Source organism: Myxocyprinus asiaticus, chromosome 9 (assembly GCF_019703515.2).
Source record: "Myxocyprinus asiaticus isolate MX2 ecotype Aquarium Trade chromosome 9, UBuf_Myxa_2, whole genome shotgun sequence".
Classification (NCBI taxonomy): Eukaryota; Metazoa; Chordata; class Actinopteri; order Cypriniformes; family Catostomidae; genus Myxocyprinus; species Myxocyprinus asiaticus.
Window position 1 is genome coordinate 37735454 of NC_059352.1, and position 25538 is coordinate 37760991.

Genomic DNA, 25538 nt, shown 5'->3' on the forward strand with positions numbered 1-25538 from the left:
CAATTATTTTGATCATACAAAAAGTTTTATAATTTGCCCTTCTCAAGGACTTTTCTAAGATCACTGCTCAGCAGGAGCTTATTCTGGAGCTCCAAAGTTATAATAATGTCTTGTCAAAGAGACAAGGAGCCACAACTTATGTAATTTGTCCTCCTTACTGTAGCCTAACTTTTAACAGCTCCTATTTTTGGAGAGATTCATACTTTTTCCAGGCGCTGATGACAAGCTGTGCAACGATGAAATATTGAGATGCTACATTTTCCCAGACTGTTAATAAAATATGCATCATCCACAGGGAGCGGCTAACTGTTCTTTTCCTGCACTGCATGGGGGACAACATCAGACTATAAAGACACAGGCTTTTCTTAATTAGGATATAACCTAGAGTTTACAGCAGTTCTATACAGAATATGGCATCCAATTTTCTAATAACAGAGTAGGGCAGAGAATAGCTCAACACAGCAGAGAAAACTCTGGAAATAATGTGGAAATAATGCTCAAGGAATAAGTCAATAAGATTCACAATATAGCAATGTGTGCAGATATCATGTGTAATTGTATTCTGGGTAAAAAAAATAAAAAACTCTGGGTTAGGAGCATCTGCTGTGGACTGATTCATTGGTGTCACCTAAGATCAATAAAAAAAAACATTGAAATGCTATTTCACGATCATGGGAGAGAATCTGGAGTTCAAATCTCGGGAGAGGATGTTATTTTTGGCACAGCTGACCCAAGCAGAGACAAGAAAGTGCAATAAACTCATCAAGAGAGAGTGAGAGCATAATTATGTTCACAGTGATGTGAGTCTCCATTCTAGCCAAACAAACACAGTACTTCAGTATGTAAAGTAACACAATGAAAATACAGATTTTACAGCACACATATAAGAAGCACATTAGGCTAAACCATGCAGTTTTTTAAAAACTTCCAACCTAATTTTGTCTAACAAGGTTGACAGTATGCTAAACTGATTTGACTCTAATACCATGAGATGGGGGAATTCTAACCAAAAAACTCAAATCCTATGATATTTACTACTTAATGCATATACACCGATCAACCACATTAAAACCACCTGCCTAATATTGTGTAGGTCCCCCTCGTGCCACCAAAACAGCGCCAATCCGCATCTCAGAATAACATTCAGAGATGCTATTCTTCTCACCACAATTGTACAGAGCGGTTATCTGAGTTACTGTAAACTTTGTCAGTTCAAACCAGTCTGGCCATTCTCTGTTGACCTCTCTAATCAACAACGCTTTTCCGTCCACAGAACTGCCCCTCACTGGATGTTTTATGTTTTTGGCACCGTTCTGAGTAAATTCTAGAGACTATTGTGCGTGAAAATCCCAGGAGACCAGCAGTTACAGAAATACTCAAGCCCATCTGGCACCAACAATCATCCATGCGATTATCTAATCAGTCAATCTTGTGGCAGCAGTGCAGTGCATATACGGGTCAGGAGCTTCAGTTAATATTCACATCAACCATCAGAATGGGGAAAAAAATTTGATCTCAGTGATTTGGACCATGGCATGATTGTTGGTGCCAGAAGGGCTGGTTTGAGTTTTTCTGTAACTGCTGATCTCCTGGGATTTTCATGCACAACAGTCTCTAGAATTTACTGCGAAAGGTGCCAAAAACAAAAAACATCCAGTGAGCGGCAATTTTGTGGCTGATCGGTGTATGACCACAACTGAAAATACAGAGGGAAACAGGACCAGTTCACTACGTTTGTCCTCCTTTTAGCAAATGAGAGAATTACAGGATTCAGAGCGACAGTCCAATTCTCTTATCTCTGGTATGCACACTGCCTAGAATAAGAAAGCTGTAGACAGAGCCCAGGGATGCTCCCTTACACAGAAAAACCACATGAGGGTAGGGACAGACTAACAGAAACTAAACAGGGGTAGAAAATGTAAAAAATAAAAAATAATAATAATTACACTTCCTAAGAAATATTGTTTTCATTGTTTATAATCATAGGACTCAGTGTAGTTATTGCCCTATAGTAGGCTTAGTGCCCCCAGAAATATCGCTACTGCCCTTCTCTTTCTTTGAAGAAACTGTTTCTTTGCAATTTAAACAAAATCTTAAAAACGAAAAAGATAACAAAAAATGGGTGTAAATCTACAAATAAACATTCCGAGATAAACACTTATGTGCTGCTGTACAGTGTCTGTGCCTTGAAAACACAAAGTATACTCGCAAAATGTCAACTGGTTGGTACAATAACAACAGCCGTGCGTTCTGATTCGCTGATCCTCCGAGAAAACATTCGAAGATTCGATTCTTATTGACCTCGCTGCTATTGTACTGGCGTGGGTACACAAAAGCTTCATTCAGTATTTAGCAGCGGCAATAAGAGAAGATACAGTCACCGTATGTGAGTTTAAGAGTCTGCTGGAGGCTTATAAGCTATTTCAATAAGACTTTCGCTTTTCGGCACGACAGTGAAGTAACAGTGAAGTAACAGTGAAGCGCGAAACACCGAATACACCTCCTGTGAAACTGCCACAAACACTCACGCAACAACTTTATGTGCTCGTCTTGCTTTACCTTCACAGGTTGACTCTGGACAGTTCGGGTGAAAAGAGTGGATGCAGACAGAGACAGGCTTTATCCCGATCAGCTTCGGTGTGGATGCGTGCAAAAGAGAGCGATGGCAATCCCGTTTAGCGTGCTTCGTTTCGATGTCCTCCCGGTTCTTCGTTCGCAGGCCCTCGGAAATCCGCCGCAGCACTCTCTAGCTCCTGCTCAACCCAGCGCTCGATGACGTCACCGCTGCCAGGGCAGGACTGCCCGAACAGGCGAGCTCTGTTCACGATTCAAACGCGAGCGACAATATGCAAGATTCGAACTGTACTGCCTTGACAATTTAGTAGTTTGGAATATGCTTCTGTGTACTGAAGGAATCGTGTAAGGAGCAAAGGACAATCGAGCTTAGCTTAAGTTCGCAAGATATAAAACATGACAAACATAATACATTCAAATCAAACAAATAATGCAAGCTTTTAAGGGTACTCGGATAGATACTCGAGGAACATAGTGTACTTCTAATAAAACATTCTAAGCAATAAAGAGGATAACTGGTGCAGGCTGAATAGGATTGAATACTTGTTAGGCAACATACTGTAAAGTATTGGTGTTGGAGGGTTGTGCGGGGGCGGGGGGGTGCCCTCTCACTGTGCAACCTGTGTTAAAATGTTGTATTTTAACCTATTGTTATAATTGAATTATTATCTTTTAAATGTGTTTTACTTTTTTTGCAAGCCTAAATATTCAAATAAATTGTAAAATAAATTAAACGAATAAAGCAAATTAATCCTTAAACAATTTGTAGTGAGTAATTGAACATTTCAGGTGGAAGGTGGGGACAGCAATTTTGCTGTCTGGCCAGTTGACTGCTCTTTTCTTAATTAGAAAAATGTTTTCTGCCATGTAATTCAGTCAGAGCTCAGAGGCTCAAAGGCTAAAAGAAGGAAACGGATTTAAGAAATTGATTTTTCCTAGGATATGGATGAATGAATGATGTAACTAAAAAGTGCAAGCATAAGTGGAGAGATGTGGTCCTCAAGACAAGAGTTTTAACACCAGCACTCGGTGCATTCAGTTTCTAATTGTGAGTACAGTGGTTAATTAATATAAGTGAAGTTGTCAAACATTATTTTGGATGATAAATGATTTCATTCACTCAAACAAACAAAATACTTAACAAAATTCCATCAAATTGAAAAGTTTTATAAAAATGTAATTAATACAATTTAAATATATTAAGGTTTTATTAATTTTATTTTATTTAAGATTACTCAATTCAATTTCATGGAATTTTGTAATGAAATTGAAATGCGTAAATCTGAAATATAGGCAAGTTTTTGGAGTGTGATCGCCAGAGGATCATTTGATTAGACATTTTTAATTTCGCTTTTTGTTAATTTTGAATATTTTTAGCATATATTAAAGTGCTGACATGACACAGTTTCAGACACATGTACAGGCAAGGTATAAAGAAGTATCTTCTGGCTGCAGCCTCTGCTTCACAACAGTTACCAGGAAGTGAACATATATCATGCACTCTGCTTTAGGTGTTTAGGTTCCCTTACGACTCAGTACACATGACATTGCATTTATTAACGCATATGGGGAGTGCCTTCTTACACGACCTAGTTGAAACCTCTTTACAATATTGGCAATATTCAAATACTGACTATGGGAAACTGTCCTCTATAAAAACAGGTGCACAAACACCATTTCCTCAGAATTTCTTCCTTCAAGACAGCGATCATCTCTTGTCTAGAAGCCCTCAACTGCTACGCCGTCGATATACACGAGTCAGCCGGCGGAATCTTCACGGGAAGACTTTCTGCTCCCCTGCAGTGCTCCGGCGAACATCACATCGCCTCACCGCTTGACGCTTCGTTGGTGAACGGGTCTCAGCATCCTGATTCCCTGCAGCGCTTTTGCAGGGTTTGTGTATCCTTACAAAGCAATTGTGTATTGTATATTGTGTAAAATAAATATAAATATATATTTATTTATATATTGATATATCTAAAAGTGTCACTTACGTGTTCGCATCTTTTTAAAGATGTCGTTCCGTAAGTGTTCCTTGTGCGAGGGGCACATCCCGCCATCAGATCATCATGAGAGCTGCGTTTACTATCCCCGCGCAGCAAAAGCGCTCCTTATGGGCACAACCCTTTGAAACGGAAAGCAGAGCCCACAGTTCCCTCCGGATCTGCTCCGAAAAAGGCTCGACTGGAGACCCAACACACTGTTCCCCATCTCCCCACTGCTGTTTGTCGGTAAAGGAATATTGTTGTTCACAATATTGTTCAAAATGTTGTTTCTGTGTCTTGCACTCAAATAAATGCAACAAAAAAAAAATGCAATAAGTGCAAAAAAGAATACAGCACTTGTTGCAAATGCACGATGCTCACACATTCTCAATAAAGAGCCCTTTTCCTCTTCAAAGCACTCATCCCTCTTCCCCACTGCTGTTTGTCAGGAAAGGAATACTGTCGTTCAAAATGTTGTTCAACATGTTATTTTCTGTGTCTCACATTAATCGCATGCAATAAAGTTTGCACATTAATATCTTGTAATGAATTACAAAGATTGAGAAAAGATTACAGCACTCGTTGCACATGCACGAAACGCTTACACTTTTCAATAAAGGGCTTTCCCACTTCAAAGCCTCATATTATGCGCAACCGCTTCCCAATGGCGAGCACAGCATTATATCATGTTATGAACATACCAAATTGCCCTTTGTCCCATTACGTGGATGCGTGGCGAGCTCTTACTGGCATTCTGACTGGGTGCTAAAAAACGATCGGACATGGTTAAACGATCCAATTTGCATGTCGGCCGCCACGTTTCAACGGTGTTCTGTCTTCCATGGTTCCATCCAAAGATGCGCCAGTTTTACGAACCGAAATACACAATCTTCTCGCAAAGAATGCGATAGAAGTTGTTTCATATGAATGAATAAGTCTGCTGTTCTGCTGCACGAATGCGTGGCAAGCAGGGCCGTTGCTAATGGGTTGAAAGATGGTAACAATTCTAAGGGCCCACAGGTCCAGGGGGGCCCACAACAAATTTTAAAAAGTATTTTTTCATATAAAAGGGGTCCAGAGCAATATACAGTCAGGGGGCCCAGAATTCCTCGCTACGGCCCTGGTGGCAAGTTCTCACGGACGTGTCAAAGCTGGTGTTTACAACAATCGAGCACAATCTGTGGTCTGACCACACCATATGCCGGTGTTGCGTGCACAGACTGCGACACACACAACGTGATTTACAGCCTTTAATTCCTTGTTCTGGAGAAGGATGGTGTGCTTCGGCCCATTCTTCTGAGATATGATATACATAATGATAACTCAGAAACAGATCATATCGCACATTCGTCTTCAGGACTGATTTGCGCCAATAGATCTGAAGGATGCGTACTTCATGTACCAATTGCACCGTGTTACAGGTGGCGTTCGAGGGAACTGCGTATCAATTTAAAGTCCTTCATTTCTGTCTGTCTCTGGCTCCCCACATGTTCACGAAATGTATTGATGTGGCGCTCGCCCCATTGAGAATGAACAAAAATGTGTTTTGAATTACCTCAGCAACTGGTTATTACCAGCCAATCACAGGCATTACTGAGCGAACACAGACACTGTCTAACTAATGTCAACTGTTTGGCTGCTCTAGCACCATGGACAGCGCCAGCCCTTTACCAACAAAGTGTTATGCTGGGTCAAGTTTTCAGAAAGAAAGTGCTGACCGCAAATGCATACAACGCAGGTGGGGCGCGGTGTGAAATGGCCCAACCAGCCATGGTTTGATAGAGATGCTGTTCATCCCCAGATCTGACTTTTGACACATGGAAACAGGTGCGAAACAGCCGTGACATGTCAACCGCCTGAAGCTACTGGCTGTCTTTCTAGCTTTGAGAGCTTTTCATGCCGATATTGTGAATCACCACATTCTGATTCATTCGGACAACACAACAGTAGTGGCGTATATATGTTGCCATGACACGCTGGCCCACGTACGGCCAGCTAAACGCAAATATGTGTTTCCACCGTTATGCCTGATACACTCTGTCATGTGCAAAGTCCGAGAGGACAAGGAAACGATTCTATTAGTTGCGCCGAAATGGCCCAACCAGCCATGGTTTGATAGAGATGCTGTTCAGCTTGCCATGGGAAATACCGCTGAGGAGGCATCTCCTCTCTCAGGCACAAGGCACAATCTGGCATCCCCAGCCCAAGCTGTGGACGCTAAACGTGCCAGAACTGACACATTCAGTCATGAACACTATTTTACAGGCCAGAGCACCGTCCAAGAGATGCCTCTATGTGCTAAAAAGGATTGTGTTCACTGACTAGTGTCTCTCACATGGCAAAGACCCAGTAAACTGCCCTATACATGAAATTCTCAAATTTCTTCAAGAGCGATTAGACACAGGACTCACTCCGTCAGCACTCAGTGTGGCGACTATATCTGCATATCATGCACATGAAGCCGGCACCACTACAGGCAAACATGATTTAATCATAAAGTTAATTAAATGATCAAGATGATAAAACCCTCCTGCGGCTTCATCGCTGCCTCCAGGGTCGCGGCGGAGGATCCGCCTGGTGCTAACTAGCTCCATAGAGCCTGCCAATCCTCGGACTGGGCCCAGAGGAGCTCCTGGAAACGACGCTCCTGGGCGAGCAGGGCTTGGTGATGGGTCTCCTGGATGCTAGCCAGGGCGCGGATGACTTCGCCCAGCGGAGAGATGTCCATAACGACCAGTCTTCATCCTTCAAATTCCCAGGTTTCGGCACCAGTGTAAAGGTTTCACCAGGAAGGAAGCAGGAAGCGGGTTGGCAGTCCAGGTAAATCAGTTTTATTCAGCGTTCAGCTTCACAGACATAGTATAGGCTTTTCAGCTTCATGTAACAAAGAGCAGGCTTTTCAGCTTCATGTAACACTAAACAGGTTCTCAGACACAGACTTGGCTTTCAGCTACACGTAACTCTCCCCCTCTCACTGGCATTCTCAGTGGCCTTTTTAAGCCCATCTCCATTGTCACTGTAACGAGAAACAGGTGTTATGCATCATTAATCACCAAGTGATGGTCCTTAACGCTTCCTCTCTCCCCAGTGACAGACACACGACCACGTCCTGCTCCACACAGACATTGCAAATGCTAGTCACACTACAAGACTCAGAGTTCTTGAGGCACGAGCGATGTGCTCCTTGTTCTCAGTCAGAAATTCTGAGGAAATGGTGTTTGTGCAGCTGTTTTTATAGAGGACAGTTTCGTGCCAAAACAGGCGGGGCTCAAACACCATAGCTAGAATATTGGCATTATTGTAGAGAGGTTTCAACTAGGTCATGTAAGAAGGCACTCCCCCTATGCGTTAATAAAATGCATAGTCTCGTTTCCTTTGTCTCAGGGAACCGAGGTTACGTATGTAATGGAGACGTTTGTGTGGTTTGTAAGCCCAGAGACTCTTTAGCAGAGACGGGTCACTATTAAAATAAATTGGAGAAATTGGAATGCCCAACGGTCAACAGATGTAGAAAGGAAGTCCTGCCTTTTGGTAAAAGAGCCAATCATCTTTTAGATAAAGACACTGCCTGTCAATCAACTCGAGAATGTGCATTAGCTATACAAGATGGGAATTTGTTTTTGTTTTTTTGCATAATCTGAGGTAGAGAAGCACAATTTATGATACCAGTGTAGTCACATTTTAAATATGTTCTTTGATCGTAATCTTGACCAACTGTTTTGGAGATTTCGGTCTTTCCCCATTCAAGTAGAAAGGAGCTGTACTGGCATGCCGCTTGTTTACATAGAAAAATAGCTGAAACGTAATTTTCAGCAATGCTAAATCTTATGGTAAAGTGTTAAATCTGTGCCTCCTTCGAAATTTCAAATACCCCCTCGGGTAAATTATCCTGGCTCTGACTCTGTGCATAATGTACAATTTGCATGTTCAAGAACAGTGAATTAAAAAGTGAACTAAAAGTTTAGAATTATGCTTGTGTAGAAAACACTAACATTCAATTATCATCACAACGTCATTACAACCTGGACTCAATCAACAAACAATTTTCATTATGTGAGCACAAATAAGAAAAGACCCTCTGTATAGTTCCTATGCGTTACATATATTGCATAGGCCTATATGGTTTTTGTGCCCCTGACCACATGAAAAAATAACTTGAAATTCAAAGAGACACAGGGGGAAAATAATCTTTAGAAGCACCTGGAGGTTTTACATGTTGTATGGATTATAAAATTAAAATCAATGCATCATAAAAAAAATAAAAATCATCTAACTGTTAATGCATGTTCCGAAATTGATACGCTGCATTGAAAGCCCACAACACAACCCACAAATACACACAGGGCATTTGGCTTCTGTTTTAAACTGAGTTTCTGAATTAATCCACAGATAAATGCTGAGATGTTTGTATTTGCACAGAATGCACACTGCATCAAAAATAATACTTGAATGCACTTTTGCATTTGTAGTAGTTAGTTTTAATAGTTTTGATTTTGTATTTAAAGTACAAGTGTCAGTGTATCAAACAAGTCCTCATCCACCTGTCCATAATTCTAGACACTCTTCTGTTAAAATGCATGTTGCAAAAAAAAACCTCTTCAGAGGTGTTGGTCACAGGCAACTTTGTTCTTTTGCACTATGCAAATTTGGCTCATGCTTCAGGATGACAGAAAAAGCATAGGCCACACCTAAAAGGAGACAAATCATACATCTCTACAACATCTAGAGACATTCAATCATACATTTTAAAGCTGGATAAAAAAATAAATAATTATTATATGATTCATTTTTTTAAAAATTGATTTTAAAAGGATTTCATTTCAGAAGTAATCTACCCAACAATGGTGGATGGTATATGGCAGAAAAACCTGTGAGCAGAAATGGAGGTGGCCGGTGAGAATGTTACCTTATGTTCAGAAGGCCCCACTGCCTGACCAAAGCTACAGTATCATTAGAAAATGTTCTCGACATTGTCTTAGAAAATGATTAGTAGGAGAACTGTCACCCTTATATTTGAACTAGAACACAGTAAGACCTGTGGCTTTGACTCCATTGTGTTTTTAGCTTGAAGCAATGACAGTGTCATATATTTATAATGAAAATAATATTTGAAAATAATTTACAATAAATTTGAGTTTTTATAACTATTTTCTTTATGACTTTAAATAATTATAACGTTTAGACAACAATCTCCTAAGTGTCTTCTTTCAAAAGTGACCAGGGTTCATAAATTGCAGCCATTTATTATTATTTTATTTTTATTTTTTTCAGATATGTCCTTGTCAGGTCAGAATGGAAGACCATTTCTGCCACATAGAAAAAGAAAATCATAATTTTGAGATATAAAGTCATAATTATAAGATTAGAAGTCATAATTATGAGATAGATATTCATAATTATAAAATTAAAAAGTCAAAATTATGAGATAAAAAGTCACTGTGTTGAAATAAAAGGTCAATATTTTGAGATATTAAGACAATTTTAGATAAAAAGTCATAATTATGTGATAAAACATCAAAATTATGGATGCTAAGTCATATTTATGATATAAAGTCATAATTATGAGAAAAAAAATCAAAATTATTAGATACAAAGTCATAATAAGATTAAAAAGTCAATTTTTTTCGATAAAAAGTCATCTAAAAATTATTTAGTATTTCATAAATATGATTTAGTAACTCAGAATTATAATTAAGTAACTCATAATTATGACTTAGCATCTTATATTTATGATTAAGTATCTCAAAATAATGACTTTGCATCTCATAATTAGGATTTTGTATCTCATACTTATGACTGAGTGCTGTTATTTCTTTCTATATAATTTATTGTATCTGTACCTAATAAGACAAAAGGCCTTCCTCGGGTAGAGAGAGTGGGTAAATCTGAAAAGGGTTACAGAGTTAGAAAAGGTTTGGCAACCACTGATCTAGTCTGTAAAATATAAATAACTGCAATAATAAACTAATTTATCTATTTTAATACATTTCTCAGTTCTTGCCATATTGTATATTTCAGGCTATTAGGTGAGTTCTTTAATGGGCACAACACAAATGTAGTTTGTAGCATGATTCTCGAAGATGTATCTGTATTAAAGTGATTTGAGAAGTTATGACTGTTTGATTCTGTTCTTCAAATATAAACAAAACTTGCCTTCGTTATGGCGAATCTGTCCCCCCAAGGACAGGGAAAATAATACGTTTCTGTTTCTTCGTCATATTCAAAATATTCTATTTCAACATCGTCGTGAAATACCGACATATTAAACAGTTTGTCTTATGCTTTTAGTTAAACGGCCTCACCGGTGCAGGTTCAACATGCGCCCGCTGTGGGTCGTGTCTAGAAGGGATCCCTCTCTCGTCAAGATCTCGCGCGTGCGCATTTGTTATTAATAAGAAATTCTGTTGTCTTGAAATTTAATATAGCATCCTATGTTTCTAGGATACAGTAATATTTTACAGAAGACATGAATAGTAATTTATGAACTAAAAGGAGTTTGTGTCAAAAAACAAAACAAAAAACGATCTGACCTCTTAAACAAAGGCCAAATTAGTTATCACTAGACCACCCAGTCAGACGCTTAATAGCTGAGCTGATTGATGTAATTCTCCAGTGACCAACAATATCTCATGACCGAAAGTAGCAGACGTAGAGTTAAAGTTATTATGTTAAATATTTATTTTAGAACATGAATTGATCATGAAAACTGACTGTTCGTCAAAACAGACCATTTAAAATAATCTTTTACGAGCGCGCCTCGTTGCTGTGCGACTTCAAATTACGCCGTGTACGAATCTCGCGAGATTATACATTTTGCCGAGACAAATTTCCTGAATCCTAAAGGATTTCTGTCGTCCTAGTGGAAAATTGGCAATCTTACAACGTTTAGTGTGACATGCTAACCGACGATTAATAGTCTTTGCAGTGATCTTTAGCCTCCGACGAAGTTCTTGCAGTGTCACAAATTTATAATGTGTATAATGTGACTGCTATTACGACAGCCAGGTGAGATAGTCTGCTCCTCTCTCCTGAGTATGCTCCTTGGAAAGAAACCTGCTTTGCGTCTGCACCATAGCAACAGTGCCCAGTTATCATTCAAGCACTTTCAATGTTTTTTATTCTTTTAATTTTATATAAAAAGTTTTGATAAATAAATAAGCATAAAATACTTGGAGAAAAGTGTAACACTTCAACAATATGAAAGCATTATTCCCCGAATTAAATACAGAGCTTACAAAACAAAAATAAATAAATGATTGCATTTTCTTAAGTTTTTCTTTCTTTCTTTCAATTACTACTTTTAATAAATTTACTTTAAGCATCTGTAAACTTCTTTAGTTAAGATTCACACCAGTTCACACCAGATTCACTTCTTTAGTTAAGATTCAATAAATGGCTTTCATATATATATATATATATATATATATATATATATATATATATATATATATATATATATATATATAATTTTTTATTTATTTATTTATTTATTTAGATTTTTTAAATCGAACAATTTATTGGTAAATATTTATAGGACATTTCAATCCAAATCAGCAGATACAACTGGATACAGTTATAGTTAATCTATGTCGTGTTTGTGCATTATCCATTGGGAATTTCCAAGCGCAATATATTATTTGCCTAAAATAATCTTTTAAAATAATCTTTTACGATTAATAATCTTTTCTCGTTGCTGTGCGACTTCAAATTAACGCCGTTTAAGAATCTCGCGAGATTGACGAGAGAGGGGTCCCTTCTAGACACGACAGCAATCGTGGCGCAGAAATATGACGAGATCAAGCAGCGAATTCACACAAATAAACTGTTCAGAATTTATCCACCAGAGGGAGACAAATTTCTATCTACGACACGGTGGCTCAGTGGGTAGCAGGAAGAAGGTTGTGGGTTCGAGTCCTGGCTCAAATGGGCCTTTCTGTGTGGAGTTTGCATGTTCTCCCTGTGTTTGTGTGGGTTTCCTCCAGGTGCTCTGGTTTCCCCCACAGTCCCCAGGTTAAGATAACTGGAGACTAAATTGCCTGTAATTGAGTGAGAATGTGTTGCCCTGTGATGGACTGGCCACCTGCCCAGGGTGTTTTACTGCCTTTGTCCCGAGACAGCTGGGATAGGCTCCAGTACAACTTAAGACAAGCGGCTATGGATGGTGCTGTCAAGTCTCTTGACGATACATAACTATAAGCAGAGAGCTCTCCCATATAAGAGAGAGCGTAATAGTCAACTAACATGTTTTGACAGTGGCCCACTTGATGCAAGGTAGGTAGATGAGATAGCTTACTGGATATGTTTCCATGCTTTAGACAACAGAATTAGGCTATATTTGGAATAGAACTGTCATTCCACATTTTATTCATTAGGGGACATTGGGGCTAGTTGTCACATGGGGTATGTTGTCACAGGGGCTATATCAATGATAACATTTGAGAGTCAAAAGTCCACAGATGTGTTTTCTATGGCAGAAGATTTACTATGTTGGTTTCAAACACCAAGTTCAAAACCCTCTTAAATAAGGATACATTTTTTGTGAATTCTACCTTCCAAAGTAAATTTCCATATTATCATATTTTTTTGTTATAGCTCTTGGTAAACAAGTGAACATAATCAAACCACACCGGTATATATTAAAGGAATAATTCACCCAAAATGAAAATTCTCTCATCATTTACTCACCCTCATGCCATCCCAGATGTGTATGACATTCTTTCTTCTCCAGAACACCAGCATCGAATATCTCAGCTCTGTAGGTCCATTCAATGCAAGTGAATGGTGACCAAAACTTTGAAGCTCCAAAAACCAAATAAGGCGGCAAAAAGTTAATCCATAAGACTCCAGTGTTTTAATACATGTCTTCTACTTCAATCCAATTGGAGCTGCGTGATAACAGACTTTGCAGTCTCTTGTCATGATCAAGATTCTTTTTATGCTGCCTTTATGTGATTTTTGGAGCTTCAAAGTTTTGGTCCCAATTCACTTGCATTGTGTGAACCTAAAGAGCTGAGATATTCTTCTAAAAATATCAGTTTTTGTTCTGCAGAAGAAAGTTATACACATCAGGGATGGCATGAGGGTGAGTAAGTATACTAATTAATGAGAGAATTTTCCTTTTTGGGTGAACTATTCCTTGGCAAGGGTCAACCATATTTTAAAGGCAATTTATTATGAATTTTTTTTTTTATCAAGGCAGTTTGTCACATTTAAAATGTCATAACCAAAACCCAACCCCACTTTCACCACCTCACTGTCTGTGACAACCACGTAGTGTTACAACATGCTTCAGGGGAATGTTATAAAATAAATCTACCCTGAGAAATATTTACTGAAAAGTGTGACAACTAATCTAGGTCTACCTTATATAGTGTGTATACTGCACACAGCATGCAAGTTCCCTTTCGATTCAGTTCACTCGACATTGCTGTAAGCACTATGGGGGTTGTCCTTCTACACAACCTTGTTGAAACCCTTATACAATCACACCAATCCTCTGATTGGCAATGGTGTCTAAGCCCCGCCCCTGTAGGCGTGCAGTCGGCCTATGTAAGCGGGCGCTCAGTCACCATTTCTTCAGAATTTTCTTCCTTCAAGGCTGCGAACTTCGTCTTCGTCTTGGAACCCCTTCTGCTTCACCATTGATATACAGTTACAGCGGACGGAACTTCTCAGCAAGACGTGAGCAGGACAATTTGTCGCCTGTGCTCAGCGTCTGCACCGAGAGGCTTTCCGCTCCCCTGTGTGTTCCACTGAAGAGTTCTCCACATCGCCGTCGAAGACTGTCTCAGTGAACAGGTTCTTCGCTTCAGATGCTCATCATTGATCAACATGCCGCTTCAGTGAAAACTGGCTGGAGTTACAGTATCCTTTATATATATATATATATATATATATATATATATATATATATATATATATGCAGCTTCAGGCGAGTGGTCCATGGAGGATGTTGCCACTCGTTACCCTAGCGAGGGTAAAGAACGTGCACATGCCATGGACATGGAGCTTCTTCGCGTCCTCGTAAGAGCAGTTGAAGAGCTTGGTCTATAGTGGTCCCCTTCAGAAGAGCCAGAAAATGTTGCCTGCATGAATGGTTTTTGCAAAACGGCCATCGTTAACGGACTGCAGTCCGGTGGAGTGCACCATTCTTCCCTGAGGTCCACGCAGAGCTCAAAAAGACCTGACGTGCACCTTACTCTTCGCGCATTCAGGTCAGAGGAGCTGCCATCCTCACTAAAGTGGACCACGCCGAGGAAAAAGGGTGCTTAAAGCTTACCCCGGTGGAATAGGCAGTCGCAGTTCACCTCAACCATAATACTGCCATGGGATAGAAATCCCACCCACCCCTCCAAGCTGTGACATCCGCATTGGCTGGAAGTGCTTATACAGCAGCGGGCCAAGCTGGTTCAGCAATCCACAGCATGTCGGTGCTCCAGGTTTTTCAAACTAAGCTCCTTAAATAAATGGATGAGCAAGGCCCCGATCCAGAGCTATTCAAAAAGCTCCGCACCCCTACAGATTTAGTGCTGTGAGCCACAAAAGCTACCGCTCAGGCCATCGGCAAAGTGATGAGCAACCTGGTGGTTCTGGACCGGCATATCTGGCTAACTCTCACAGAGATGCATGACAGAGAGATAGAGAAAGCCGCCATCCTCAACACCCCGGTGTCGCCCGATGGTCTCTTTGGCAATGCCGTGGAAGGTTTTTCAGAGTGCTTCATCGCGGTGCAAAAGCAGTCTCAAGTGATGAAACACTTTCTGCCATAGAGAAGTAGTACTTCCCCATTCCTGGCACACTCCCGATCTAATTCTGGTCAGCACCTGGCAAAGAATCCATCTCTTGCTGCCCCAGCGCAGCCAAAAGCTACTACTGAAGCCACGCAAACCGTGGCCCAAGCGTAAGTACCCGCCATCTCAGCGCGAACAACGCGTTGACGGGAAAACCCGGCTGGGCAGCAGAAATGTTCCTGACATGCCCAACCCCATGAAGAGGAGGCCAGAGCTCGCCGTTATTTACCCAGAGCCGAAGAAGGCTCAATTCGAGGCACACAGGGTTTCTCCCCTCTTCCCCAATACTGTTCATTGGGAACGGGACATTGTTCAAAATGTTACTTCTGTGTGTATGACTCAAATAAAAATCGTTCTCACAAAAGAGAAAAAAGCGCCCATTGTACAAACAAGGGACACTCACACATTCTCAGAAAAAAGGGCCATTTCCTCTTCACGTATTATACACCCCACACATTGATCTCAATCGCTTTCCTATGGTATAGCGAGCGAATCAGTAAGTCCACTGTCCCGCTGCGTGAATGCGTGGCTAGCCCTCACGGGCCTGTCAAACTGGGTGTTAAAAAATGGAGCATGGTTATACGATTCAGTTTGTATGCCGGCCACCTCGCTTCACCTGCGTTTTGCAATTTGTGGTCCGACCACAGGATGCGCCAGTGTTGCACGCAGAGATTCACAGTCACTTTGCAAAAAATGTGATAGAGACGGTCCCAGACTGTGACACACAGCAGGGTTTACAGCTATTATTTTCTAGGTCAAATTTTCAGAAGAAAAGTGGTGACCACAGATGCATCCAACACAGGTTGGGGCGTGGTGTACGATGGACACCCAACTTTCAGCACCCCTTTGGTACTCCATGTCCCAAGCCCCGCTGGGTGTGGACATGCTGTCTCACAAATGGCCAGCGAAAAGCAAGTATGCCAATGAACAGAGCACATCGGATGAGCCAGAATTGGCTCAGTCAATGATGAACACCATTTTACAGGCTAGAGCACCGGCCACAAGATGCCTCTATGCACTTAAATGGCACGTGTTTGCAAATTGGTGCTTGTAAAGTGGTTAAAGGCAAAGGAGGAGTCGAGAACCGGCTTGACAACATAAATAATAGTTTAATAATAAACTTAAAAACACACAAACATAAACACATGCAGAGCAGCTGCCCATAGTTCTCTCTCTCTCCAGCTGCCCTCTCCGGTCGCCTTTATCTCTCGCTCGCCTCATCAGGCTGATTGGGGTCTGGGCATGCATCATTCCAGCCCGCCCCGCCCTCCTCCATGCTACAGTGTTCTTCACATGGTAAAGACCTGGTGAATTGCCCCATAGCTAAGATTCCTTCAAGAGCGGCTGGATGCTGGTCTTACCCTGTCAATGCTCAAGGTTTATGTAGCAACTATCTCACCATACCTTGCCCTGGAGGCTGGCTCGTCGATAGGCAAACATAATCTAGTCATAAAGTTCCTTAGGGGAGCGAGGCATTTGAAACCCCCTTGTCCTGCTATGGTGTCAACTTGAGACTTAAATCTTGTGCTGAATCACTCACAAACTCCCTGTTTGAGCCATTGGAATTTGTTGAGCTGCGGGTGCTTTCCTTAAAGACCGCACTCCTGTTGGCTTTTGCTTCATTTAAATGGGTGGGTGACATGCAGGTGCTGTCAACTGACAGCTCATGCCTGGAGTTTGGTCCAGATCTGTCAAAAGCCACCATTAAACCTAGAAAAGGCTACGTGCCTAAGGTTTTATAAACACCTTTCAGGGCTCAGGTGGTTAGTTTGCAAGCCTTCTATCCCCCACCATTTAATTCAGATGAAGAGTAGTCTATGCATATGTTATGCCCAGTGAGGGCAATGCATACATACAGTATGTTGAGCACACCCATCAGTTTAGGCTGTCGGATCAGCTCTTTATTTGTTATGGAGGACACACAAAAGGAATGTGTGTCTCCAAACAAAGGCTCTCTCACTGGATCGTTGATGTGATCGCCCTCGCTTACGAATCACAGGGCACGAATTGCCCTATTGGTGTCAAAGCGCATTCAACCAGAGGCATGACCTCTTCATGGGCATGGACAAATGGTGTGTCCTTACAGGACATATGTTTGGCAGCATAATGGTCCACACAAAACACGTTCGTGAGATATTATAACTTGGATGTGTCTATCTCCTCACAAGTCCTCTATGTTAAAGCGCTTCTTACATTCAAGTGGGTGAGCACAAGCCCTTATTCATGTGGGCTACCGACTATAATTAACACAGCCACCTAATTATATGCTGTTGAACTGCCCATTTAGAAGTCATAAGCACTCCCATAAGAAATAAAATCTACTTTTCCAACCATGTTGTGAGAGGGTAAACCATACTGTTGTATATCTATATGGTTCATATAGATCCAAGACTACATTAATTTCCATCTGATATCTGCCACGTGGGACTATTCATATACACTTTAATATGTGTAACAAAGGTTCAGGTTGGGCAGATAATGGAGGAAGCGGGAACCAGTTACCACAGTTCACGTGAGTCTGTTTTATTCACAAATAACCAGCAACTGCTGTACAGCTTCACTCAAAACATAAGACGGCTTTTCAGCATCACTCAAATAAACAGTCCGCTTTTCAGCTTCAAACAACACAAGACTCTCCCTCAGGGAACAGACACGAAGACTCTGGTCTGCCTGTCTCTCTTCCCTCTCTGTGAACTGGCCATCTTTTTATCTTCCCCGACTCTCATTGTGAACATAGATATGGTAATTAGTCACAATTCAACTCAGGTGGATGTCCTTACCAATTTCTCTCTCCCCAGATGGGCGCTCGGCCATGCCCTCACCTCCACATACCCCCACCCAGTCCTCGGCACTGACTGGGGTTGTGACGCCGAGGGAATGTTCAATCCGGTGGCGCTGGAGCCCCGCGTCAACCGGCAACTGGAAGGAACAGCTAAGGGGTCCAGTGCCATCACCCGGCGTCGCGAATGGAAGCAGGACAGCGGGCCAAGGACCACACGACAGCGTATCTGGGGCCGGCAAGCTCCTCTCTCTCCTCTCTCCCCTCTCTGCTTTCTCTCCCCCTTTTGTTATTCCTGCCCCCCCTCTTTCCTTTCTCCTCTCTTTCGTCCTGTTCCCCCTCCCAGGCAAGCACCGGTCGGATCTGGAGACCGGTGTGACCCATCGATGCTCCCTCCCTAGAAATGGGTGGGAGGAGAGTAGGTCACAGACCAGAGAAATCCCCAACCTGAGTTCGGTGATGGGGGTATGTGGTGAGCAGGGCAGAGACGAGTGGCATCTGGGCAAAGCGAGGCCAGGAAGATAAGTGGAGAATGACTTTCACCTGCGTGCCACACCGGTCTCGCATTCCAGCAAGGGGCAGCAGGAGTTCTTAAGGAGAAGAAACAGCGGCAGATGGGAGAGAGAGATGCATGAAGCTGTTTGTGTGTATCTGCGTGTCAGTGTGGTGTTGCTGAAAAGCAAACCTTTTGTGTACTGCTGAAATGCGGCCTTACTGTGTGCGACTGAAAAGTGCAACAATAAATGTGTATGTGTTTTGTCAAGCCGGCCCCAGCTTCCTCCTTTCCATAATTGTTACAATATGATTTATAAGTCATCGACCTGTGGCCTGTGACTCCTTATGAATATCTCTATTTAGTGTTATAACTGGGAATGTAATGTCACGTAGTGCGGCGTGATGGGATATTATTCCCCATAGTGCTTACAGCAATGTTGAGTGAACTGATAGGAAGGGAACGTCTCCGGCTACACATGTAACCTCGGTTCCCCAAGATGAAGGGATGAGACATTGCGAAAGCTGGCTGCACTACTACTTCAGAGTTTCATAATACGAGTGGCTCACTCTTGTCCCTCGGTCAGAAAATTCTGAAGAAATGTTGACTGAGCGCCTGCTTATATAGGCTGACCACGTGCATACAGGGGTGGGGCTTAGACACCACTGCCAATCAGAGGATTGCCGTGATTGTATAAGGGTTTCAACAAGGTCATGTAGAAGGCAGGGGCGGAGCTAGTGGGTACCATTGGCCACCCCACTCGCAATTGCTGTTTTGGTAATTTTTTATCTTGGGCACAGTTTAGTTAGTCTTTCTACACCTTTGTCCTCTTTATTGTTAGTAAGCACATTTAATTCATTCTTTTAAGTCAAGGCGCAAGATGAATAGTCTGTTAGGAGCTAAAGATTAATCATTGCAATTATCGCCTGAATAGTCGTATAATCATTTCTAATTATCGTTAGATTAGTCAATTATCAAAATAAATTTGGAGCCCTATATAATATATATATATTGTGATGAGGAGGAGGGCGGGGCGGAGCCGGGCCGTGACTACGCATGCCCGGCCCCCAGTTGGGCTAATCAGCCGAGGAGGGGGATAAATGCTGCGGAACACGGCAGTTCGAGAGAGAGAGAGCCACGTGCAGCTGTCATGTGTGTGTTTATGTTGTGTGTCTTTTTGTTAAGTTCTTATTAAATATTGTTTTGACTGTTCAGCCGGTTCCTGCCTCCTCCTTTCCCAACCTTAACCTTTGTTACTTTGGTGCCGAAACCCAGGAGGGAGGAGGGATGCGCTGTTGTGGAGTCTTTGCCACTGCCATCCACCCAAAGGAGCAGCCGCGGACATCTGCCGGGGGACAGAGGAGTTGCTGCCGACCGCCTGGATGCGCAGTAACGGCCGCCATCCGTGAGGAGAGGAGGGGCTCGGTGCCGGCCGCCTGGAGCGGTGGAGCCGCTGCCAGGGGTGGAGGAGTTCCCTACCGGCCGCCAAAACGTGGAGGGGTGTTCCATCTGCCAGGGGTCGGAGGACTCGCAGTAGTTTCTAACAGTTGCATCCCTTATTGCAGGACCAGTCAGTCCCTCATACTGAGAGAATGCCGGAGGTTGGTCTGGGTCCACCTGGGGAGGAGCAGCTGTCATCCGCCAGAGGGTGGAGGAGTGATCGAGGACCAGGAGACGGCATGTCTGGGAAACCTCATCCCCCTCCCCAGCCCTAGAGAGGAGGGGAAAAGCCTGCTGGCAGGCACAGCCAGAAGGGCAATAGTTAACAAAATAAAGAACGTTCAGAGTTCTTCTTCATTTGTGGAGAGACCAGCTTTTTGAAGCCCTGTTTTTAGGAGGTGGATTTCAAGTCTGGCTTTGGTTTGCTGTAGTTGGGTAAGAGTATTGCCTGTATTGCCCTGCACAACATCACTGTCAGGAACAATGTTCCTCTCTGTGGTGACATTTATGATGCACCTGAGCCTGTTGAAGACCCAGACCAACCTCCGGCATTCTCTCAGTATGAGGGACTGACTGGTCATGCAATAAGGGATGCAACTGTTAGAAACTACTTTTGACTGGTTCATCTCTGATGACTGTGTCATTTTAATTAATATGCAGTGATAAATGACAGTTAAAATTAAATATATTATTTTTGCTTGATATTGACAGCTGTTTGGGGGATTATTTTATAGGGACAAAATCTTTTTTTTACTTTACTGTACTGAAAGGCTTAATAGGTAGCCTAATGTCTACTTTATCACTGTGAAGGTTAAACAAATCAAGTAAAAAAAAAAAAAAAAAAAAAAAAAAAAATATATATATATATATATATATATATATATATATATATATATATATATATATATATACACACTGAATGATACAAATGTTGTATTATTTGACCAATTTTAAAGTTTTTTTACATTTTGTTCCTGAAATCCACCCTGAATCCATCCTTCTGCTGGGATCAGGATAATCCTGATTTTTTGGATCAAAGGTATCCCAATTCTTACTAAAGAGTTTTGAACAACACATACTGAAGGTTTGATCCAGATCAAAACCAAGACTGGATTATGTGATCTAATCTGATTTCAGAATCCTTTTTTGCTTTTGAACAACCCATTTTCAATATTTGATCCAATCCGATAGCCGAAATCCGATCAGATTACTTCTGAACAACTGGGCCCTGGACTGCATCTTTTGGCACCAAACCCTAACATACTTCGCAACTTGTTTTCTACTATGTTTACAAAAACTAACCCCTTGTGAAAATCTAATATTGTAATTGTTGCAAGTAATTTTGTTTAGTATTGAATTAGATTATGCAATTTCAAGCTTTCTGACATTCTAGCACTTGTAGTTCAGTGAGTCTCCATGATGCAACTGGAAAAAAATGTCAGAGACAAGCATTCTTTCTTGCAATGCCAGTGGGATTAAATGGTCAAATAGATTGGGCGTATTTTAGGAGACAAGAGAGGAGAACATAATTTTCTCAAGAACTCGCTGAGGCTTTCATGAGGTGACATACCATTAAATACCTTAAAATCAACATGAAACTGCATTTAAAACCCATTTTACGTTCATAATCTGGTGTATTTCCAAGTGAAAGAGGATATTCAATGAAAAATAAATGTAGTATGGATATTTAATTTATTAACTGGGAAAAGGTTAAAGGATGTGGATTTTTTTTATTTTTATTTTTATTTTTATTTTTATTTTTTTTAACCAGAATGGAGCCTAGTGGTTGAAGAAAGGTTGAAAAATAAGAAGTAATGGTGAAGTCTGGCGAAAAGGAAAGTCATTTCAGAGGCACCAATAAATCTTCCACATGAACAAAAAGATCAGGAACATGTGTTAAGAAAGTATGGTCAATTTTGGTTTCATGTTGACTTTAAAAACCAGTCTAGAAGATGTCTGATAGTCCAGGGTGTTTCCAGGGAAGACCAATCAAGTAATCAACTCAAGATAATCATGGACCACCAGTCTCCAACAGCTAGACATTAAATGAGATTATGGTCTGGGGAATGTCCTCAATGTGGACTACAGATACAACACAACATTAGTTAGTTGTGTGGTCTGGTCACCCCCAAATATCTTCATCTTTAAACCAGTCTGAAAACAGAAATCATACCAGTCAACCAAACCCTCTAACCATACCTTTGTGTCTCTTTGACTGTTCTTCAGAGATGCCTGTCCAATTACTAGTTATGCTTCTGCACTGGAGGGACTCCAGGATGAGAAATCAGTAACACTAAAGCCTGCTCCCAAGGCCATGCACAGACATTTCGAGGGGCAATGGCTCAAACTGAGAAAAAGGTCAGACAGCTTGCTTAATATATTCAGTTCAGCAACAGTTCAAGGGCTCACTTAATTAAAGAATGCTACAAAGTAATTTGCCATGAATTTGATATGAATGCTATGAATTAGTTTTTACCTTCCATATCAACAGATAATGCTGAAGATTAACTTCATTTAATTGTAAACCACAGAGTAGGGCAGGACTTCTGTTTTATATTTTCAGGGTTATTTGTTAATTAATGTATTAAGTCATATCTGACCTAACAAGCAAACATCTTGCACAGAAAAACATACAGTAAGAGTTCTGTTGACCTTTTTAATCTGTTATTTTTAATGAGTAGCCATTGGTCTATGGGGTGATAATAATTTATTTGTTTCTACAGAAACTACCAAATATCTTCAAAATCACAATTATGAAGTTTCATGGTAAATAGTTTTTCTCTTTGCTATTTTAAGGTCAATAAACGGACAATTTCAAACCAATACTGCATACACAGGGTTGGTGAGTAACAGAATACATGTAACGGGATTATGTATTTAAAATATAAAATATAAGTAAATGTATTCCACTACAGTTACAATTTAAATCATTGGTAATTAGAATACAGTTACATTCAAAAAGTATTTTGATTACTGAAGAGATTACTTTGCATTTTATTGTCATTTGTTTCATTTAATATTTAGTCCTTTCAGATGGAAAACATACAGGTGCATCTCAATAAATTAGAATGTCGTGGAAAAGTTCATTTATTTCAGTAATTCAACTCAAATTGTGAAACTCGTGTATTAAATAAATTCAATGCACACTGACTGAAGTAGTTTAAGTCTTTGGTTCTTTTAATTGTGATGATTTTGGCTCACATTTAACAAAAACCCACCAATTCACTATCTCAACAAATTAGAATATGGTGACATGCCAACCAGCTAATCAACTCAAAACACCTGCAAAGGTTTCCTGAGCCTTCAAAATGGTCTCTCAGTTTGGTTTACTAGGCTACACAATCATGGGGAAGACTGCTGATCTGACAGTTGTCCAGAAGACAATCATTGACACCCTTCACGAGGAGGGTAAGCCACAAACATTCATTGCCAAAGAAGCTGGCTGTTCACAGAGTGCTGTATCCAAGCATGTTAACAGGAAGTTGAGTGGAAGGAAAAAGTGTGGAAGGAAAAAGATGCACAACCAACCGAGAGAACCGCAGCCTTATGAGGATTGTCAAGCAAAATTGATTCAAGAATTTGGGTGAACTTCACAAGGAATGGACTGAGGCTGGGGTCAAGGCATCAAGAGCCACCACACACAGGCATGTCAAGGAATTTGGCTACAGTTGTCATATTCCTCTTGTTAAGCCACTCCTGAACCACAGACAACATCAGAGGCGTCTTACCTGGGCTAAGGAGAAGAAGAACTGGACTGTTGCCCAGTGGTCCAAAGTCCTCTTTTCAGATGAGACCAAGTTTTGTATTTCATTTGGAAACCAAGGTCCTAGAGTCTGGAGGAAGGGTGGAGAAGCTCATAGCCCAAGTTGCTTGAAGTCCAGTGTTAAGTTTCCACAGTCTGTGATGATTTGGGGTGCAGTGTCATCTGCTGGTGTTGGTCCATTGTGTTTTTTGAAAACCAAAGTCACTGCACCCGTTTACCAAGAAATTTTGGAGCACTTCATGCTTCCTTCTGCTGACCAGCTTTTTAAAGATGCTGATTTCATTTTCCAGCAGGATTTGGCACCTGCCCACACTGCCAAAAGCACCAAAAGTTGGTTAAATGACCATGGTGTTGGTGTGCTTGACTGGCCAGCAAACTCACCAAACCTGAACCCCATAGAGAATCTATGGGGTATTGTCAAGAGGAAAATGAGAAACAAGAGACCAAAAAATGCAGATGAGCTGAAGGCCACTGTCAAAGAAACCTGGGCTTCCATACCACCTCAGCAGTGCCACAAATTGATCACCTCCATGCCACGCCGAATTGAGGCAGTAATTAAAGCAAAAGGAGCCCCTACCAAGTATTGAGTACATATACAGTAAATGAACATACTTTCCAGAAGGCCAACAATTCACTAAAAATGTTTTTTTTATTGGTCTTATGAAGTATTCTAATCTGTTGAGATAGTGAATTGGTGGGTTTTTGTTAAATGTGAGCCAAAATCATCACAATTAAAAGAACCAAAGACTTAAACTTCTTCAGTCTCTATGCATTGAATTTATTTAATACACGAGTTTCACAATTTGAGTTGAATTACTGAAATAAATGAACTTTTCCATGACATTCTAATTTATTGAGATGCACCTGTATATACATATAAATGATGCGATCCAAAGTGCATTTGAACAGCGATGAAACACTTTCTTATGATGTGTTACATTCAAACGAGCAGACAGAGAAGTTAGTTTGAAGTAAGTTTGGAGCAGAAGAAATAGAAATAAACCTTGTGTAAACTGTCAGCTTTACGCTAAGCTAAATGCTATTTCTAGCCATTTTACATGCACGTTACCAGGCACGATCATATTTTTTTATTAAGAAAATTCACATTGGATCATAATTTCTTTTTTTTCTAGTAAGACCTTTGAAATTAGGGCAAAAATCGTATTCTTGATAATAATTTTTGTGTTGTTTTCCTGTAAAAATATCTAAAAATCTTTAAAACAAGATCAGTTTGATTTATCTTTTTTTAGAAACAACACTACATAAGATATTTAGGTTTTTCAGAGAATGTATTTTTAACATATGCATTTTGTCTTACTGTACTGGCAGAGTTTTTATAGTCAAAACAAGTGAAAAAATCTACCAGTGCTGAAGAAGTAATCCAAAGTATTTAGAATACGTTACTGACCTTGAGTAATCTAACGGAATACGTTACAAATTACATTTTACATCATATATTCTGTAATCTGTAGTGGAATACATTTCAAAAGTAACCCTCCCAACCCTGTGCGTACAGCTGCAGTGAACATGGGAATATATGCATAGGCCTATGTGCTTCTTTCAAAGGTCTCATGACACAATACATTTTTAGCAAAAATCAATGTCATGAGCATCTAAACTTCTCCTAACTTAATTTTCATCGACTCCAGGCAGTGTTATGGTCAATCGGAAAAACTAGTTGGCCAAGAAGGACTCTGCTGCAGATACTAAAACA

The 25538-nt window shown here is 40.8% G+C and overlaps 1 protein-coding gene across 2 annotated transcripts in view; it reads right to left on the bottom strand.

Annotated features, from left to right (window-relative positions):
- The window catches only part of LOC127446624 (cytoplasmic protein NCK2-like), a 91050-nt gene extending 84740 nt beyond the window's left edge, over positions 1-6310 (bottom strand). The window contains exon 1 of one of the 2 annotated variants that reach the window (XM_051707701.1): positions 4569-6310. The gene's annotated coding sequence lies outside the window, so the exon portion shown is untranslated. Of the gene's footprint in view, positions 1-2559; positions 3265-4568 lie in introns of those variants that run through there. The other variant, XM_051707698.1, reaches the window with a different exon arrangement.
- Positions 6311-25538: the final 19228 nt, after the last annotated feature.